This window comes from Dunckerocampus dactyliophorus, chromosome 1 (genome assembly GCF_027744805.1).
Source record: "Dunckerocampus dactyliophorus isolate RoL2022-P2 chromosome 1, RoL_Ddac_1.1, whole genome shotgun sequence".
Classification (NCBI taxonomy): domain Eukaryota; kingdom Metazoa; phylum Chordata; class Actinopteri; order Syngnathiformes; family Syngnathidae; genus Dunckerocampus; species Dunckerocampus dactyliophorus.
Window position 1 is genome coordinate 3611782 of NC_072819.1, and position 16139 is coordinate 3627920.

General features: G+C 31.9%; 1 protein-coding gene across 4 annotated transcripts in view; it reads left to right on the plus strand.

The window, feature by feature from the left end:
* Positions 1-16139, plus strand: part of runx1 (RUNX family transcription factor 1) — a 96348-nt gene that overhangs the window by 34846 nt on the left and 45363 nt on the right. For all 4 annotated transcript variants that reach the window (XM_054766642.1, XM_054766650.1, XM_054766659.1 and 1 more), the window contains 3 exons: positions 308-422; positions 7242-7359; positions 7474-7559. The gene's annotated coding sequence lies outside the window, so the exon portion shown is untranslated. The remainder of the gene's footprint in view (positions 1-307; positions 423-7241; positions 7360-7473; positions 7560-16139) is intronic.

Below are 16139 nucleotides of genomic sequence, written 5' to 3' on the forward strand. Positions count from 1 at the left end.
AAAAACACGAGTCAAAGATCCTCTATATGACAGGAACAATGCTGTTACAAAGGACAGATTGCAAAAAAGGCTAGTCAAAGACTGTCTATGTGGCAGCAATGCTCTTGTGTGTTTAGTAATCTGCTGCAAAAAAGTTGCAAAATTTGGAGCTGCAGACGCTGGCCGGTCTGACGTACGTTGACGGGCCGCATTTGGGCCCGCAGGCCACCAGTGGAATGGACAGGCATCCACGGGGCAACGAGCATAAAGTATATTACTAATACTACTCATATCTCCTCTTTTTCATCTTGTACGCTGGTTCCTGCAGCCATAAAGATTACACGCCTCCACACGTCCGTCTAAACTCCAAAGGTGGCGTTCACCTGCTCAACAAGACCCCACCCGGACCCGCCGCCCGCCTCACTCCTGTGCAGGAACAGCAGGTGAGTGAGCACGCATGGCTTATTGGGGGTTCTTATTATTAATAAATATAATAATAATAATAATAATTATACTGTACATGTCAACCTAGACTATGCTAAAAATATCACTTTTAACGCAACAACAACAAAAACATGGAATCCCAGCAGCAATTTTACAAGAATAAAGGCAAAATATTTTGAGAAAAAAAAATGCGATCTAACGAGAAAAGGTCATAATTTTACAAGAATAACGTCGTAATATTATGAGGAATTTTAGTAGCATAAAGTTGAGATAATAAAGAAAACAGATGTAATTTTATCAAGTCGTAATATTATGAAACACAAACAAAACAATGAATGAAGTCATTTTTGGAAAATTTCATTGCGAAAAAAGTTATAATATTAGTAAAATAAAGTCCAAATATTACGGGAATAAAGCCATAATATTCCGAAAAGAAAATACAATACAAGAAGAAAGTTGAAGAAGCAGCAGAAAACAGAAGAAATTGAAAAAACAGCTGCAATTTTGCAAGAATAAAGTCAAAATATTATTAGAAAGAAATCATATTCTAAGAAGAAAAAAGGGAATAAAGTTGTAATAATAAGAGGAAAAATAATGTCATTTTAGTAGAAAAAAAAGTTTTTAAAGTTGTACTAACATGAGAAACAAACAAAAGAAAATAAAGATGCCATTTTTGGAAAATTAGGTTGGGGGAAAAGTTATAATATTATGGGGATTAAACCAAAATATTACGACAAAGAAATGTTCAAGAAGAAAGAATAAAATGTAAAAAAAAAAAACAACAGCAGAAATAAGAAAAAAAACTGCCGTAATTTTACTGGAATAAAGTCAAAATATTAAGAGAAAAAATTTATATTCTAACGAGAAAAAAGTTGCAATTTTCCGAGAATAAAATCACAATATCATGAGGAAAAATAATGTTGTGTTAGTAGCATAGAGTTGAAATATTAGAGAAAAATATGTTGTTTTTTCTAAAGTCATAATATTATGTGAAACGGTGGTGCATGTGGGGAAAATTAGGTTGAGGGAAAAGCTGTAATAGTATTTGAATAAAGTCATAATATTACGAAAATAAAGTTTACAAAGATCATTTAAAAAGAATGTTGAAATATTTGAAAATTTAAAAAAAAACAGTGGAAATTTAATTAAAATGTAATTACATTTTATTTTATGAGAATAAAATCTGAACATTAAAAGAAAAAAGTCATATTCTAAGAGGAAAAAGTCAAAATTTTACCAGCATAAAGTTGTAATACTATGAGAGCCAAAAAACACCAAATAAAGTTTTACATTTTTAGAAAATCAGTTTGGGGAAACAGTTACAATATTACAGGAATAAAGTCAAAATATTACAAACATAAAATGTACAAGAGGAAAGATGAAATATTATTATTATAATGGTTTAATTTTACAACAATAAAGTCAAAACATCAAGAGAAAAAAAATCATATTCTAAGGAGAAAAAAGTCGCATTTTTACGAAAAACTCATAAGATTGTGATGAAAAATAATGTCATTTTATTAGCATGGAGTTGTAATAGCAGAGAACAAATATGTTGTTTTTTCAAGTCATAATGTTCTGAGAAACAAAATAAAGTAGTCATTTTTGGAAAATTAGCTCATAATATTATGGGAATGAATTGATAATTATAGGGCAGTAAGGAATTAGTGTAAGAAATTAGAGTAGAGTAATATAGAGTAGCGTATGAGTGAGTAGAGTAATCTAGAGTAGAGTATGAGTGAGTAGCGGGCAGCAGTGGTGCACTGAGGGAATGTTTTGCTTGCACAAAGATGTTAGCAGGTGTTAATGCAGTCAACATGATCTCAATCCAATAGCTGTGAGCTACTGCTAAAAGGCCACACACACACACACACACACACACACACATACAGTACACACCCGATGGCTGCAATCTCCACCCAATTAACAAGATTGTGTGCGAGCTACTTGATACACATTGAAAGTGTGCTGCTAGTCAAACACCTCATGTCCTTTTTTGTTATTATTTTCGATGCCATGCATTAGACTTTGATCATTCTTTCAGGCCATTCTTCTTTAGGTGTTGTCTGTGCCTCCTCAAGGACAATTAGGCCTTTAGCCTCATCAATAATACACACTTCAGCCTTTCAATTATTTACCTCCATTGTTGAGTTCTCTAAGGTGACAAATAGATGGAGTCTCATCAATGCATTTTTTGTTCTCGGCCTGTTATTCGTCAAAAAATATGCTTATATCGGGAAATTTTACAACCTTTTTTTGTTGCTTAAATGAAGCATTTTCAAGCATAAAAATGGCAACATGAAGTCAAATACAGAAATATCAGGCATTCAGAAGATGCATTGAAACAGGTTGTGATGCTATGCAGTACTGTACACTGGTCACTAGGTGTCAGTGAAGTTACATTGATGAGAAAATAGCCACCTCAGGAAGTACTGTACAGAAACAGGAAGTAAAAAAAAGAACAGCAACAAGGACGCTAACAAGTGCGAGTCTACTGTATATAAGGGGTGTCCAAACATTTCCCAGCAACAGCCCCCGCATCGTCGCAACTTTGCCACTTTGATATTTTGTCAAATATGCTAATAAGTGATTCTGTATATACTGTATTTCATCTCAGCTTTGTCATATATCTGAAAAGCCATATTATTCATATCTACTTCATTCTTTTTTCCCTAATATTGGACTTTATGATCATAATGTTAATATTTTTCCCCCAACCTAATTTTCCAAAACTACAACTTTTTTTTGTTTTGTTTGTTTCTCATTATATTACGACTTTAAGAAAAAATAACTTTTTTTTCTTTAAAATTTTCAATCTGTGCTACTAAAATGACATTATTTTTCCTCTTAATGTTACAAATTTATTGTCATAAAATTGCAACTTTTTTTTCTCGTCAGAATACGACTTTTTTCTCTTAATATTTTGACTTTATTCACATAATTTTTTTACTTTATTCTCATTATGTCTACTATATTGGGTAATAAGAGTGTAAAGGTGACTATGGGGGTGTTATTTCATGTCTAGAGGACTCTAATGATGTTCAAAGGTGTATTTAGAAGGTGGTAAACAGGTTTTGTATGTTTTAACTACCAAAAGATTCTGTTGTAAATAAGGAATCCTACTTGGGCGAACTGACCTATCATGGTCAGGTCTCAAACCGCCCTGAATGATGACAACGTTGAGCAGAAAAGTGTGACATTTGGGTGTTTGTTGCTGTGTTTCTTCTGTGTGTGTGTGTGTGTGTGTGTGTGTGTGTGTGTGTGTGTGTGTGTGTGCGTGTGCGTGTGCGTGCGTTGTGTGCGTGTTCATGGAAGACGTAACTGTGACGCGTCGTTGTCAGTAACAAGGATTCATCCTGTTTCATTGCTGAGTGCAAACAGGAAGTCACTGTTACTGGATACGAGAGTCACACAAACGCACCCGCAAGGCTTTAGCTCATGCTTAAAAAAACCCCTAAAAACATGTTAAATAAACTTTAAATAAACTCACATTCTTGTGTTTGTGTCCCGTGTCTGATTTTACAGTGAATGCAGAATGTCGTTTGTCCAAATAAGACATTGTCATTTCTACGCCAAAACCGCTGCAAAGCCGAGATTTACATCAAGATCTAAACCCCAAGGATCCAATCTTACGCTCAAAGAAATAAAAACTTGAATACACGTGACATTTTTCTATTATTTATTTCTATTATATATATTAAATTTAAAAAAATATATTTAGATTATCATTTACTTAGATTATATGTATTAAATAAAATATGTATTTATATGATTTCTTTTGTATATATTCAATAATACAAAAATATTGCATATATATATATATATATACATATATATACATATATACATATATATATATACATTGCATATATATATATATATATATACATACATATAGCATATAATACATATAGCATATACAAAAATACTATACATGCATATTTTATTTATTTTTTATCACAAAAAAATTCTATTATTAATTTATATAAAATATGTATTCATATCGTTTATATTATATATATCAAATAATACAAAATATATAGTATATAATATACATAAATACTATAACTACAGAAGTTATATACAATATTTGTACATTTATATTAAATTTTTATTTTATTATTTACTACAGAAGTAAAATATGTATTTCTATTATTTATGTATATATTATTTAATGTATATTAAATAATAAAACATATGTTATATATAATATGCATAAATACACATGTATTTATTAATTACAAAAATAGAATATGCATTTATATGATTATATCATATATTATATAACAATATTTGTATATTGTATTATTTATTCATATTATATATGTTAAATAATAAAAATATATCATATAGATAATAATATAATATATATATTTTTTGCATTTATTTATGACCAAAAATAAACTATATATTTATATTACTTATTTACTGTATGTATGTTGTATGTATTAAATCATTTTTTTATAGTCAATAATACACCAAATATGTACTGTACATAATATACATAAATACATATTTTATGTATGTATTTATTTGTAACAAAAATAACATCTTTGTATTTATATCATGTATTTTATCGTTTTGATGACTGAATTGAAATAGTGAATGACTGAATGTGTTGTGTGTGTAATGTACAATTTAAGACCCTGTAGGATATAAAGCCCCTTTCCCACCGAGTGTCCAAGGAAGCACCGCAGGTACAGGTCATTCCTGGAGTACCTTTGTAGTTCCTGGAATGAAAAGCTTCCTGTGGTTCCATGTATGCAACAAGCATGATTGGAGTGTACTAAGTACATGCTAAATACAGGTCACCAACGTTTTTCCTTGTGAGAGCTACTTTTACAAAATGAAAATGGCCAAGAGCTACTCATTTTTGTAACATTTATTTTCAGAGCTTATTTTAAACCCAAACAAAGCGAATATGCTTGTTTTACCAGAACATGAACAAAATGCTGGTGTCCACAACTCACATGTTGTATTTCACAATGCATTTCTTTCTACTCTTCTTTCATTATTAACTGAAAACCTGAATGAAAAGCAGGCTTGCGGGCACCTCATGTGGTCGCGGGCGGCTACCTTGTGCCCACGGGCACCACGTTGGTGACCCCTGCTGTAGAGTGTGTGCTTACAGCTTTTTTCAAATAGTATGATAGTCATGCTTTATTTGTTAGCAGCTTCCAACACAAAGCAAACACATTCATGCACTTTTACTTGCCTTCATCGCTTTGTTTTCACGCTGCTAGTTTGGAGACAGGCCCTAGTGTGTGTGTGCGCGCGTGTTTACCTGCCACGCAGTGTTTTCACACAAGCAAACACTTCACTCTGACCCATGGGAAACCTCCGCTTACACACACACACAAAAAAGGCTCACACGCTGACCCTGCGAGGCCTCCCGTTAGCGCCTGCTTCGACATCCCAAAGTGACACTCGGGAGGAAAGGCAGCCCAGCGGAACCGAGCCGAGGAAAACACAAACAAAATAACAGCGGCCAGATGCCAAAACAAGAACGAGAGATTACTACTTGCATTTGCTGCTCGCTGTGAGTATCAATAGAGGATCTGGACTTTGTATTTATTTACGCCGCTCTTTTGGGGGCAAAACGGGGTGCAAAATCATCACCAGAATCCCCATCATATACCAATCACGACGACAAACCTACAGTACATATACTGTACACACTATTCAAAAACATATATGCTATATAATACACAAAAGAAAGTAGTATTAAATCAATTATTACTTAAATACATTCAACATTTATTGGATTTGTTTTAAACATTTCATAAGTGAAAAAAATATGACAAATATTTAAATAATTCTGTTACATTAAAATGAAAAAAAATATTTATATTATTATATGGAATTGAAGTAAAGTATATTTAATAAATGAATGAATGAAAAGTATTACAATCAATCCATTAAAGTAAAAAGAATAAATTACAAAAGTTATTTACGTTATTTATGTTATGTATAAATAAAAATTGTTTTATGTATTTTTTTCAAATTTAATTAAAATTATTTTTTTTCAATTTTATTTATTTAATTTCATGAATAAATACTCAAATATTTAAATAAAATAATCATCATTTTCGAAATTATTATTAAATTATTATCCATCCATCCATTTTCTTGTGCCGCTTGTCCTCATTAGGGTCGCGGGGGGCATGCTGGAGCCTATCCCAGCTGACTTCGGGTGAGAGGCGGGGTACAGCCATGACTGGTCGCCAGCCAATCGCAATTACTATATTATTAATTATTATTAAATTATACATTGTTCATGTACATAATAACATAATATAATATACATTAATAATATAAAAATAGATCTATTAAATTTAAAAGAAGCCATATTTATTTAGATTATGTATATTATGTATAAAAATGAATAAATGTTTATTTTATTTTACACTAAAAATAATTCTCATAATAAAATAAAAAAAATCCAATAAAAATGATGTATTTAACAATATTAATAACAATAATAACCTAATAATATACATTAAAATATGAAACGCAAGAAAGAAAATGCTTCTATTATAGTATGCGTTTATATTATATAAAAAATCGAATGAAAGTTTCTGTTATTGAATGAATTGATACAACATACATGAGTGAAATAATGAAAATGAAATAGTTAAAGTGAAATCATTTTACAAATAACAATGGTATCATGTATCAGCAGCTTCCAAAAATGCCAATATAAAATGTATATTCATGATCTTACATAAAATTCCTACTTCTCTTTTACTGTTGTGCACCCATTAGTCACCAATGACCCCCTCCCCCCCCACCCCCCGTGTCTGACTCTTTTCTTCCAGCACTTGCTGTGAAGTTACCCGATCGCTGTGTATTAAGTGTCATTGGCGAGCTGTAATTAAAGTCCCGTTGGCCGCGCTTGACGAGGGTGTCTGGTGACACCGCCGCCGAGAGTAAGAAGTAAGCCCCCACCCACGCTGCTTTACGCCTTCCTCCTTCCCTGCCCGCTCACAAGCTTTTCTTTGGGCTTTTTCTGCTGCTTTTCTCTTGGATTTTGTGCTTTACGCTTTTAAGGCTGAAAATCTCTCAAACCTTGGCTGGGCTTGACAGGCTGGCGACAAAAGGACATCATTCCAAAGATCCATCCATGCGTCTACAAAGTCAGTCCTTTGATGTACTGTACATACATACTATACATACATACTGTACATACATATGACATACATATGACATACATACTGTACATACATATGACATACATACTGTACATACATACTGTACATACATACTATACATACATACTGTACATGCATACTGTACATACATACTGTACATACATACTGTACATACATACTATACATACATACTGTACATACATATGACATACATATGACATACATACTGTACATACATACTGTACGTACATATGACATACATATGACATACATACTGTACATACATATGACATACATACTGTACATACATACTGTACATACATATACATACATACTGTACATACATATGACATACATACTATACATACATACTGTACATACATACTGTACATACATATGACATACATATGACATACATACTGTACATACATACTGTACATACATATGACATACATATGACATACATACTGTACATACATATGACATACATACTATACATACATACTGTACATACATATGACATACATATGACATACATACTGTACATACATACTGTACGTACATATGACATACATATGACATACATACTGTACATACATATGACATACATACTGTACATACATACTGTACATACATATTATACATACATACTGTACATACATATGACATACATACTATACATACATATGACATACATATGACATACATACTGTACATACATATGACATACATACTGTACATACATACTGTACATACATATTATACATACATACTGTACATACATATGACATACATACTATACATACATACTGTACATACATATGACATACATATGACATACATACTGTACATACATACTGTACGTACATATGACATACATATGACATACATACTGTACATACATATGACATACATACTGTACATACATACTGTACATACATACTGTACATACATATGACATACATATGACATACATACTGTACATACATACTATACATACATATGACATACATATGACATACATACTGTACATACATACTGTACATACATATGACATACATATGACATACATACTGTACATACATACTGTACATACATATGACATACATACTGTACATACATACTGTACATACATACTATACATACATACTGTACATACATATGACATACATACTGTACATACATACTGTACATACATACCATACATACATATGACATACATATGACATACATATGACATACATACTGTACATACATATGACATACATACTGTACATACATACTGTACATACATATTATACATACATACTGTACATACATATGACATACATACTATACATACATACTGTACATACATATGACATACATACTGTACATACATACTGTACATACATACTATACATACATATGACATACATATGACATACATACTGTACATACATACTATACATACATATGACATACATATGACATACATATGACATACATACTGTACATACATACTATACATACATACTATACATACATACTGTACATACATACTGTACATACATATACATACATACTGTACATACATATGACATACATACTATACATACATATGACATACATATGACATACATACTGTACATACATATTGTACATACATACTATACATACATATGACATACATATGACATACATACTGTACATACATACTGTACATACATACTGTACATACATATTGTACATACATACTATACATACATATGACATACATATGACATACATACTATACATACATACTATACATACATATGACATACATATGACATACATACTGTACATACATACTATACATACATACTATACATACATACTGTACATACATATGACATACATACTGTACATACATATGACATACATATGATATACATACTGTACATACATATGGCATACATACTGTACATACATATGACATACATACTGTACATACATACTATACATACATATGACATACATACTGTACATACATACTGTACATACATATGACATACATACTGTACATACATACTATACATACATATGACATACATACTGTACATACATACTGTACATACATACTATACATACATACTATACATACATATGACATACATACTGTACATACATACTGTACATACATAGTATGACATACATACTGTACATACATACTATACATACATATGACATACATACTGTACATACATACTGTACATACATATGACATACATACTGTACATACGTATGGCATACATAAACCACGGCTCTCAATCTTACCTACTTGACACCCCCTGGCTGTTTTTTATTTATCTTGTGGGGAACTTGAGTCCCACAAGAGATGCTCAGAGGCACTTTAGCTTGCTTAATCACAGAAACACTCTGCTGATTTACTGCAAAAAAAAAAACACTTGGCAAAGATTCTCTATACGACAGGAGTGCTCTGTCTTTCTTAAAGGACTTACTGAGAAAAAATACGCTCGTCAAAGATCCTCGATATGAGATGAATGCTCTGTCCTTTTTAAGAATCTGAAAAAAAAGCTAGTCAAAGATCCTCTATATGACAGAAGAAAATCCTTGATATGAGACGAGTGCGCTCTCCTTCTTAAGGATCTGCAAAACAAAATGAAGATAGTCAAAGATCCTCTAAATGACAGAAGCACTCTGTCGTTCTTAAAGGACCTTCTGCAAAAAAAATACACTAGTCAAAGATACTCAATATGAGTCGTGTGCGCTGTCCTTTTTAAGGCTCTGCAAAAAACAAACAAAAAAAAACACTAGTCAAAGATCTTCCATATGACAGAAGTACTCTGCTATTTTTAAGGACTGACTGAAAAAAATATGTGGGTCAAAGATCCTCTATATGACAGAAGCACTGGTGTTTTTAAGGACCTACTACAAAAACACCAGTCACAGATCTAAGATCCTCATAACAGGAGGGGTCAGTTCTTAATAACTACTGCAAAAAAATATACACAATTCAAAGATCCCTGATAGGAGAGTAGTGCTTAAGGACCTGCAAAAAAAAAACACTAGTCAAAGATTCTGTATATGACAGAAGCACTCAGTTGTTTTTAAAGACTGACTGCAAAAACAACATGTAAATGTAAATAAAATCCAAAGATCCTCTATATGACAGCACCGCTCTGTCGTTCTTAAATGACCTACAGCCACACAGTACGGGGTGGACACGGGTGGAAGCTTGCTGGTGTAAATATAGCATATACACTGCATGTATAGCAGGTCATCACCGGGATGTAACTATAGCATATGTGCTGTATGCATAGCAGGTCATCACCAGGATATGATATACCAGGAAGTCATGTCCACCAACACCCAACCCCCTTGTGACTCCTCACCTGAGAGGTCGGGATTGATGAACGGCTTCTAATTACAATTTGCTCAGCACTGCTGCTCTGATCTCAAGCATTTACTGCCACAGTGTCCAATTCGCGGCCCGGGGGCATGGTTCAAAAAATATCATGGAACAAGAAAGGTAAAAAAAACAGCAGAAATGGAAAAATCAGCCGTCATTTTACAAGAATAAAGTAAAAATATGAAGACAAAAAAGTTGAAAATATAGTCATAATGTTATGACAATAACGTCATCATATTGTGAGCAAAATAACCTAGTTTTAGTTGCATCAAATAGACATATTAAAGAAAAAAGACCTTTTTGAAAGTTGTAATGTTATAAAAATGAAAAAAACAAATTTAGGTTGGAGAAAAATTTACGATATTATGGGAATAAAGCCATAATATTACCAGAAAAAGAATTACTAAAAGAAAGTTGAAATAGCTGGAAAATAAGTAAAAAATAAAAAATAAAAAAAAAGAATACAGAAATGGAAACAAACACCTGTAATTTTTCGAGAATAAATTTTATAAAGTTGCAATTTTACAAGCATGAACTTGTAATATTATGAGGAAAAATCATATCATTTTAGTAGCATAGACATGAAATATTAAAGAAAAAACATGTTTTGTTCTAATATTATGAGAAACAAACCAAACAAAATAATAGTAATAAAATTGTAATTTTTGGAAAATTAGGTTGGGGAAAAAAGTTTTTAACAGGAAAAAATTTACTAGAAGAAAGTTGAAATAGTTGGAAATTAAAAACAGCAACAACAACAACAACAAGAGCAGAAATAGAAACAACCGCTGAAATTATACCAGAATAAATTAAAAATATTAAGCCAAAAAACTTGTGTTTTAATGAGAAAAAATTTTGCACTTTTACGAGAATAAACTTGTAATATTATGAAGAAAAATAATGTCATTTTAGGAGCATAGATATTAAGGATTTTTTTTAAAGTTCAAATATTATGAGAAACAAACAAAACAAATACAAATTTTAATTTTGGGAAGATTTGATTGGGGAAAAACCTATAATATTATGGGAATAAATATAATATAATTATAATAATATAATAATATAATATAATAAATATAATAATATTACCAGAAAGATGAAATACAAACCACGCAGAAATGGAAAAAACAGTTAGAACTTCATGAAAATAACATCAAAATGTTAAGAGAGAAAAGTTGTATTCCAATGAGAAAAAGTTGCAATTTTACAAGAATTAACTTGTAATATTATGAAGACAAATAATGTCATTTTAGTACATTTGAAATATTAAGGAGAAAAAGTGATTTTTTTAAAGTTGTAAGATTATGAGAAACAAACAAAATCCAATAAAACTGTAATTTTTGGACAATTAGATTGGGGATCAAGTTTGAATATTATGGGAATAAAGTCAAAGTATTAAGGGAATAATTTCGTAATATTGCCAGAAAAAAAAACAAAATACCAGGAGAAAGTTGAAATAAGTTGAAACAGCAGAAATGTAAATAAAATTCTGTTATTTTACAAGAATTAATTAAATATAATAAATGAAAAAAGTCGTTTTTTAACGAGAAAAAAAGTAGCACTTTTGCCATTTTAAGAACATAGAGTCAAAATAATGAGGAAAAAAAAGGTTTTTTTTAAAGTTCTAACATGAGAAACAAACTAAACAAAATAAAATTGTAATTTGGGAAAATTTGTCATTTGTTTGGGGAAAAAGCTATAATATTATGGGAATAAAGTCAAAATATTAGGGGAATAAAGTCATAATATTATCAGGAAAAAAAGCAAAAATTTACTAGAAGAAAGTTTAAGTAGTTGGAAAATTAAAAAAAAAACAGCAACAGCAGAAATTGAAAAAATGTCTGTAATTTTACAAGAATAAAGAGATAGAGAAAAACTTATATTCTAATGAGAAAAAAAAGTAGCACTTTTACAAGAATAAACTCATAATATTAGGAGGAAAAATAATGTCATTTTTGTAGCATTGAGCTGAAATATTAGAGAAAAATGTGTGATTTTTTAAAAGTTGTAACAAACAAAGTTGAAACAACGAAACAAATGATAAGAAACAACTTGGAAAATCAGGTTGGGGAAAAAGTTATAATCTTAGGGGAATAAAGTCAAAATATTCTGTGAATATTATGAGAAATAATTAGAAGACGAAAATCCCCAAGAAGAAATTTGAAATATTTGAAAAATGTAACAAAACAACAGCAAAAACATGGACAAAAAAGAGTGAATAATCTGTTTTTCAGCTATATGACAAAGCTGAGATGCACATTTTTCTTGAACTATATACAATATCACTTAGCATATTTGACACAATATGGAAGTGGCAAAGTTGCATGCTTTCATTTTTCACTATGTGTCCCTCACTGCTGGGACACATAGTTGGACACCCAGTGGCCTTCAAGCAATAAGTGCCTGGTGGGGCTGCTTGGGAAGCAGGTGAACCTTCCTGGCTAGTAACTTGATGATTGCTTCTGGGGGTTGTTTTCTATGGGGACAGCTGTGTGATAATATCACTTTCTTATGGAGGGAAATAGGAGCAGAAATCTTTAAGAGACAGAGAGGGTCCGCATAGATCTCCAGGGCCACTTCTAGGATATTTCTTGGCAGGGTTATTCATTATCAGTGTCATGTGAGCATTTGTGCATGTGACAAACATCCGAGTTGCAGGTAAAGTCAGCGGTGTGGAGGGTGGTGCCCTGTGGAACTGTGCTGTGCTGGTCATAGTGTTGATGACCTGCAGGTTCCCATCCTGATCAACTGTGGTCTGTTGGTCAAGATGAGGGGTCCACTGCCATGATGTTCACTTTCTCCTGGAGTCCTGGATCCTGTTAAAAGCGCTTGAAAAGTAAAAAAAAAAAGGTTTTAAGAAAAAGTGCGGCGCCCCACATCCAGCTAGGAGAGGTATAGTACAGCATCCTCAACTTTATTTTTAAAAACCTTTTGAAAATAAGGTAAATAATTCAACTCTAATTCAACTAAAATGACATTATTTGTCCTCATGATATTACAACATGATTTTCATAAAATTGAGATTTTTTTTTCTCGTTAGAATAAGACTTTTCTTTCTTAATATTTTAACTTTTTTTTTATTTTTTCATGTTTTTTCTGCTGTTTTTTTCATTTTCCAAATATTTAAACTTTTTACCTGGAATTTTTCTCTCTCGTAATTATGGCTTTATTTCCATAATATTTTGACTTTATTCCCGTAGTATTATAACGTTTTGCCACATCTGATTTTCCAAAAATTACAACTTTATTTTGTTTTGTTTATTTCTCATAATATTACGACTTTTAAAGAAAAACATTTTTAATATTTCAACTCTAAGCTACAAAAATGACATTATTTTTCCTCCTAATATTAAGAGTTTATTCTTGAAAAAGTGCTACTTTTTTCTCATTAGAATACAACTTTTTTCTCTCTTCTTGTAAATTTTCTTCCTGTAATTATGACTTTATTCTCATAATATTTTGACTTTATTCCCAAATTATGGTAACTTTCTCCCAATTTTGCAAAAATGTATTACAAGTTTATTCTCGTAAAATTGCAACCTTTTTTCTCATTTGAATACAATTTTTTTCTGTTAATATTTTGACTTCACTCTCATTAAATTACAGCTGTTTTTTCATTTCTGCAGTGGGTTTTTTTCCCAACTATTTTAACTTTTAACTATTTTTGTAAATTTTCTTCTTGTAATATTATGACTGTAGTCCCATAATATTATGACTTTATTCCCTTAATATTACAACTTTATTCCCATAACACAGGGTCAGGCAAAATGATCTGACACATTTGTAGGTTAAATAAACAGCAAATAAAGTAAAGAAACAAAAAGTGTTTTTATTTTTGAAAAGTACATATAATGCCATTCTGTTTCATTATGTTTTAAAAATGAAATCAGTCAAATGGGATCCATTATTGTCCACACACTCAATGCAGATCCAGTAGCTGTGAAGTTGGTAACCCATAACAAGATGGTGTTTGGAGCTGGTACGGGATCATGTCTACCAAGATTGAAGTGCAAACGGAACGCTCGTTGTGTTGCAGTTACAGATTCGTTTGTTTTGATAAACGTTTCCACAATGAAAGTCCAATTTATGGCAGCAACTGAAAAATAAACAAAAAACAATGGCATTATAAAGAAACAAAGCAAAATGGCATTTTATGAAAAAAAATGGCATTATATGTACTTTTCGAAAATAAACACACTTTTTTGTTTCTTTACTTTATTTGCCTTTTATTTAACCTACAAATGTGTTAGATCATTTTGCCTGACCCTGTATTATAACTTTTCCCCCAATCTAATTTTCCAAAAATGAGAAGTTTATTTTGTTTTGTTTGAGCTAAAAAATAACAATGTATTTTCTTCTATATTTCAACTCTATGCTACTAAAATGACATTATTTTTCCTCATAATATTACGATTTAAATTATATTTTTCAAATGTGCCATGGGCCAATAAAAACTTTCAACAGCCCGGACTATACAGAAGTACAGAGAAGGACGGGTGGAGTTACATGCATTTAGGAATTGCTGGAGGTGTCACTGGTAGGTTCCAGGTGGAGGTTGGTCGGCGTCAAGGATGGGCTTTAGGGATAAGCCCTTTCTTGCTGGATGGACAGATTGACAGATGAGGTCAGTCAGGAGGTTCCTTGGACAATGATGCTCACAGATTGCAGACATTGTGATCTGTAGTGAGAGCAGGTGAAGGAAAAGCTGGAGAGCTGGAAGAATGAGCTGGAGAGGAGTGAAGTCTATGAAGGTGGAACTGTGAGGGTACAAGGAGTAAAGGTGAGGGAGATAGAGGTTTCATACTGAGGGTCAACCATTCAGAGAGTGGAAAGAGGTGAAGAAGTGAGGGAAGAATGGTGTTCAAGAACAGAACATATGGCACCGACCGGACAAGGAAAGAAAAACAAAAAACATTACCTTTCATCATATTCAGTAACAAGGGCAGCGACTCCTCCCCCTTCCTGCGCCACTGTAGCAGTGAACAATGCCTGAATGAACTGACCGTCGCTTTCCACCCAGGTGTACAACAGAGCCAAGGAACTTGGGTCATGCCAGACGACCCTTGCCAGACCCTTGCGTGGCTCATGTCAGCTGAGCACACGCGCTGTCCCCGTCTCTTTGCGTACAGCTGAAACGATGAACTACACCCAAGCTCATAACAGGAGTTCAC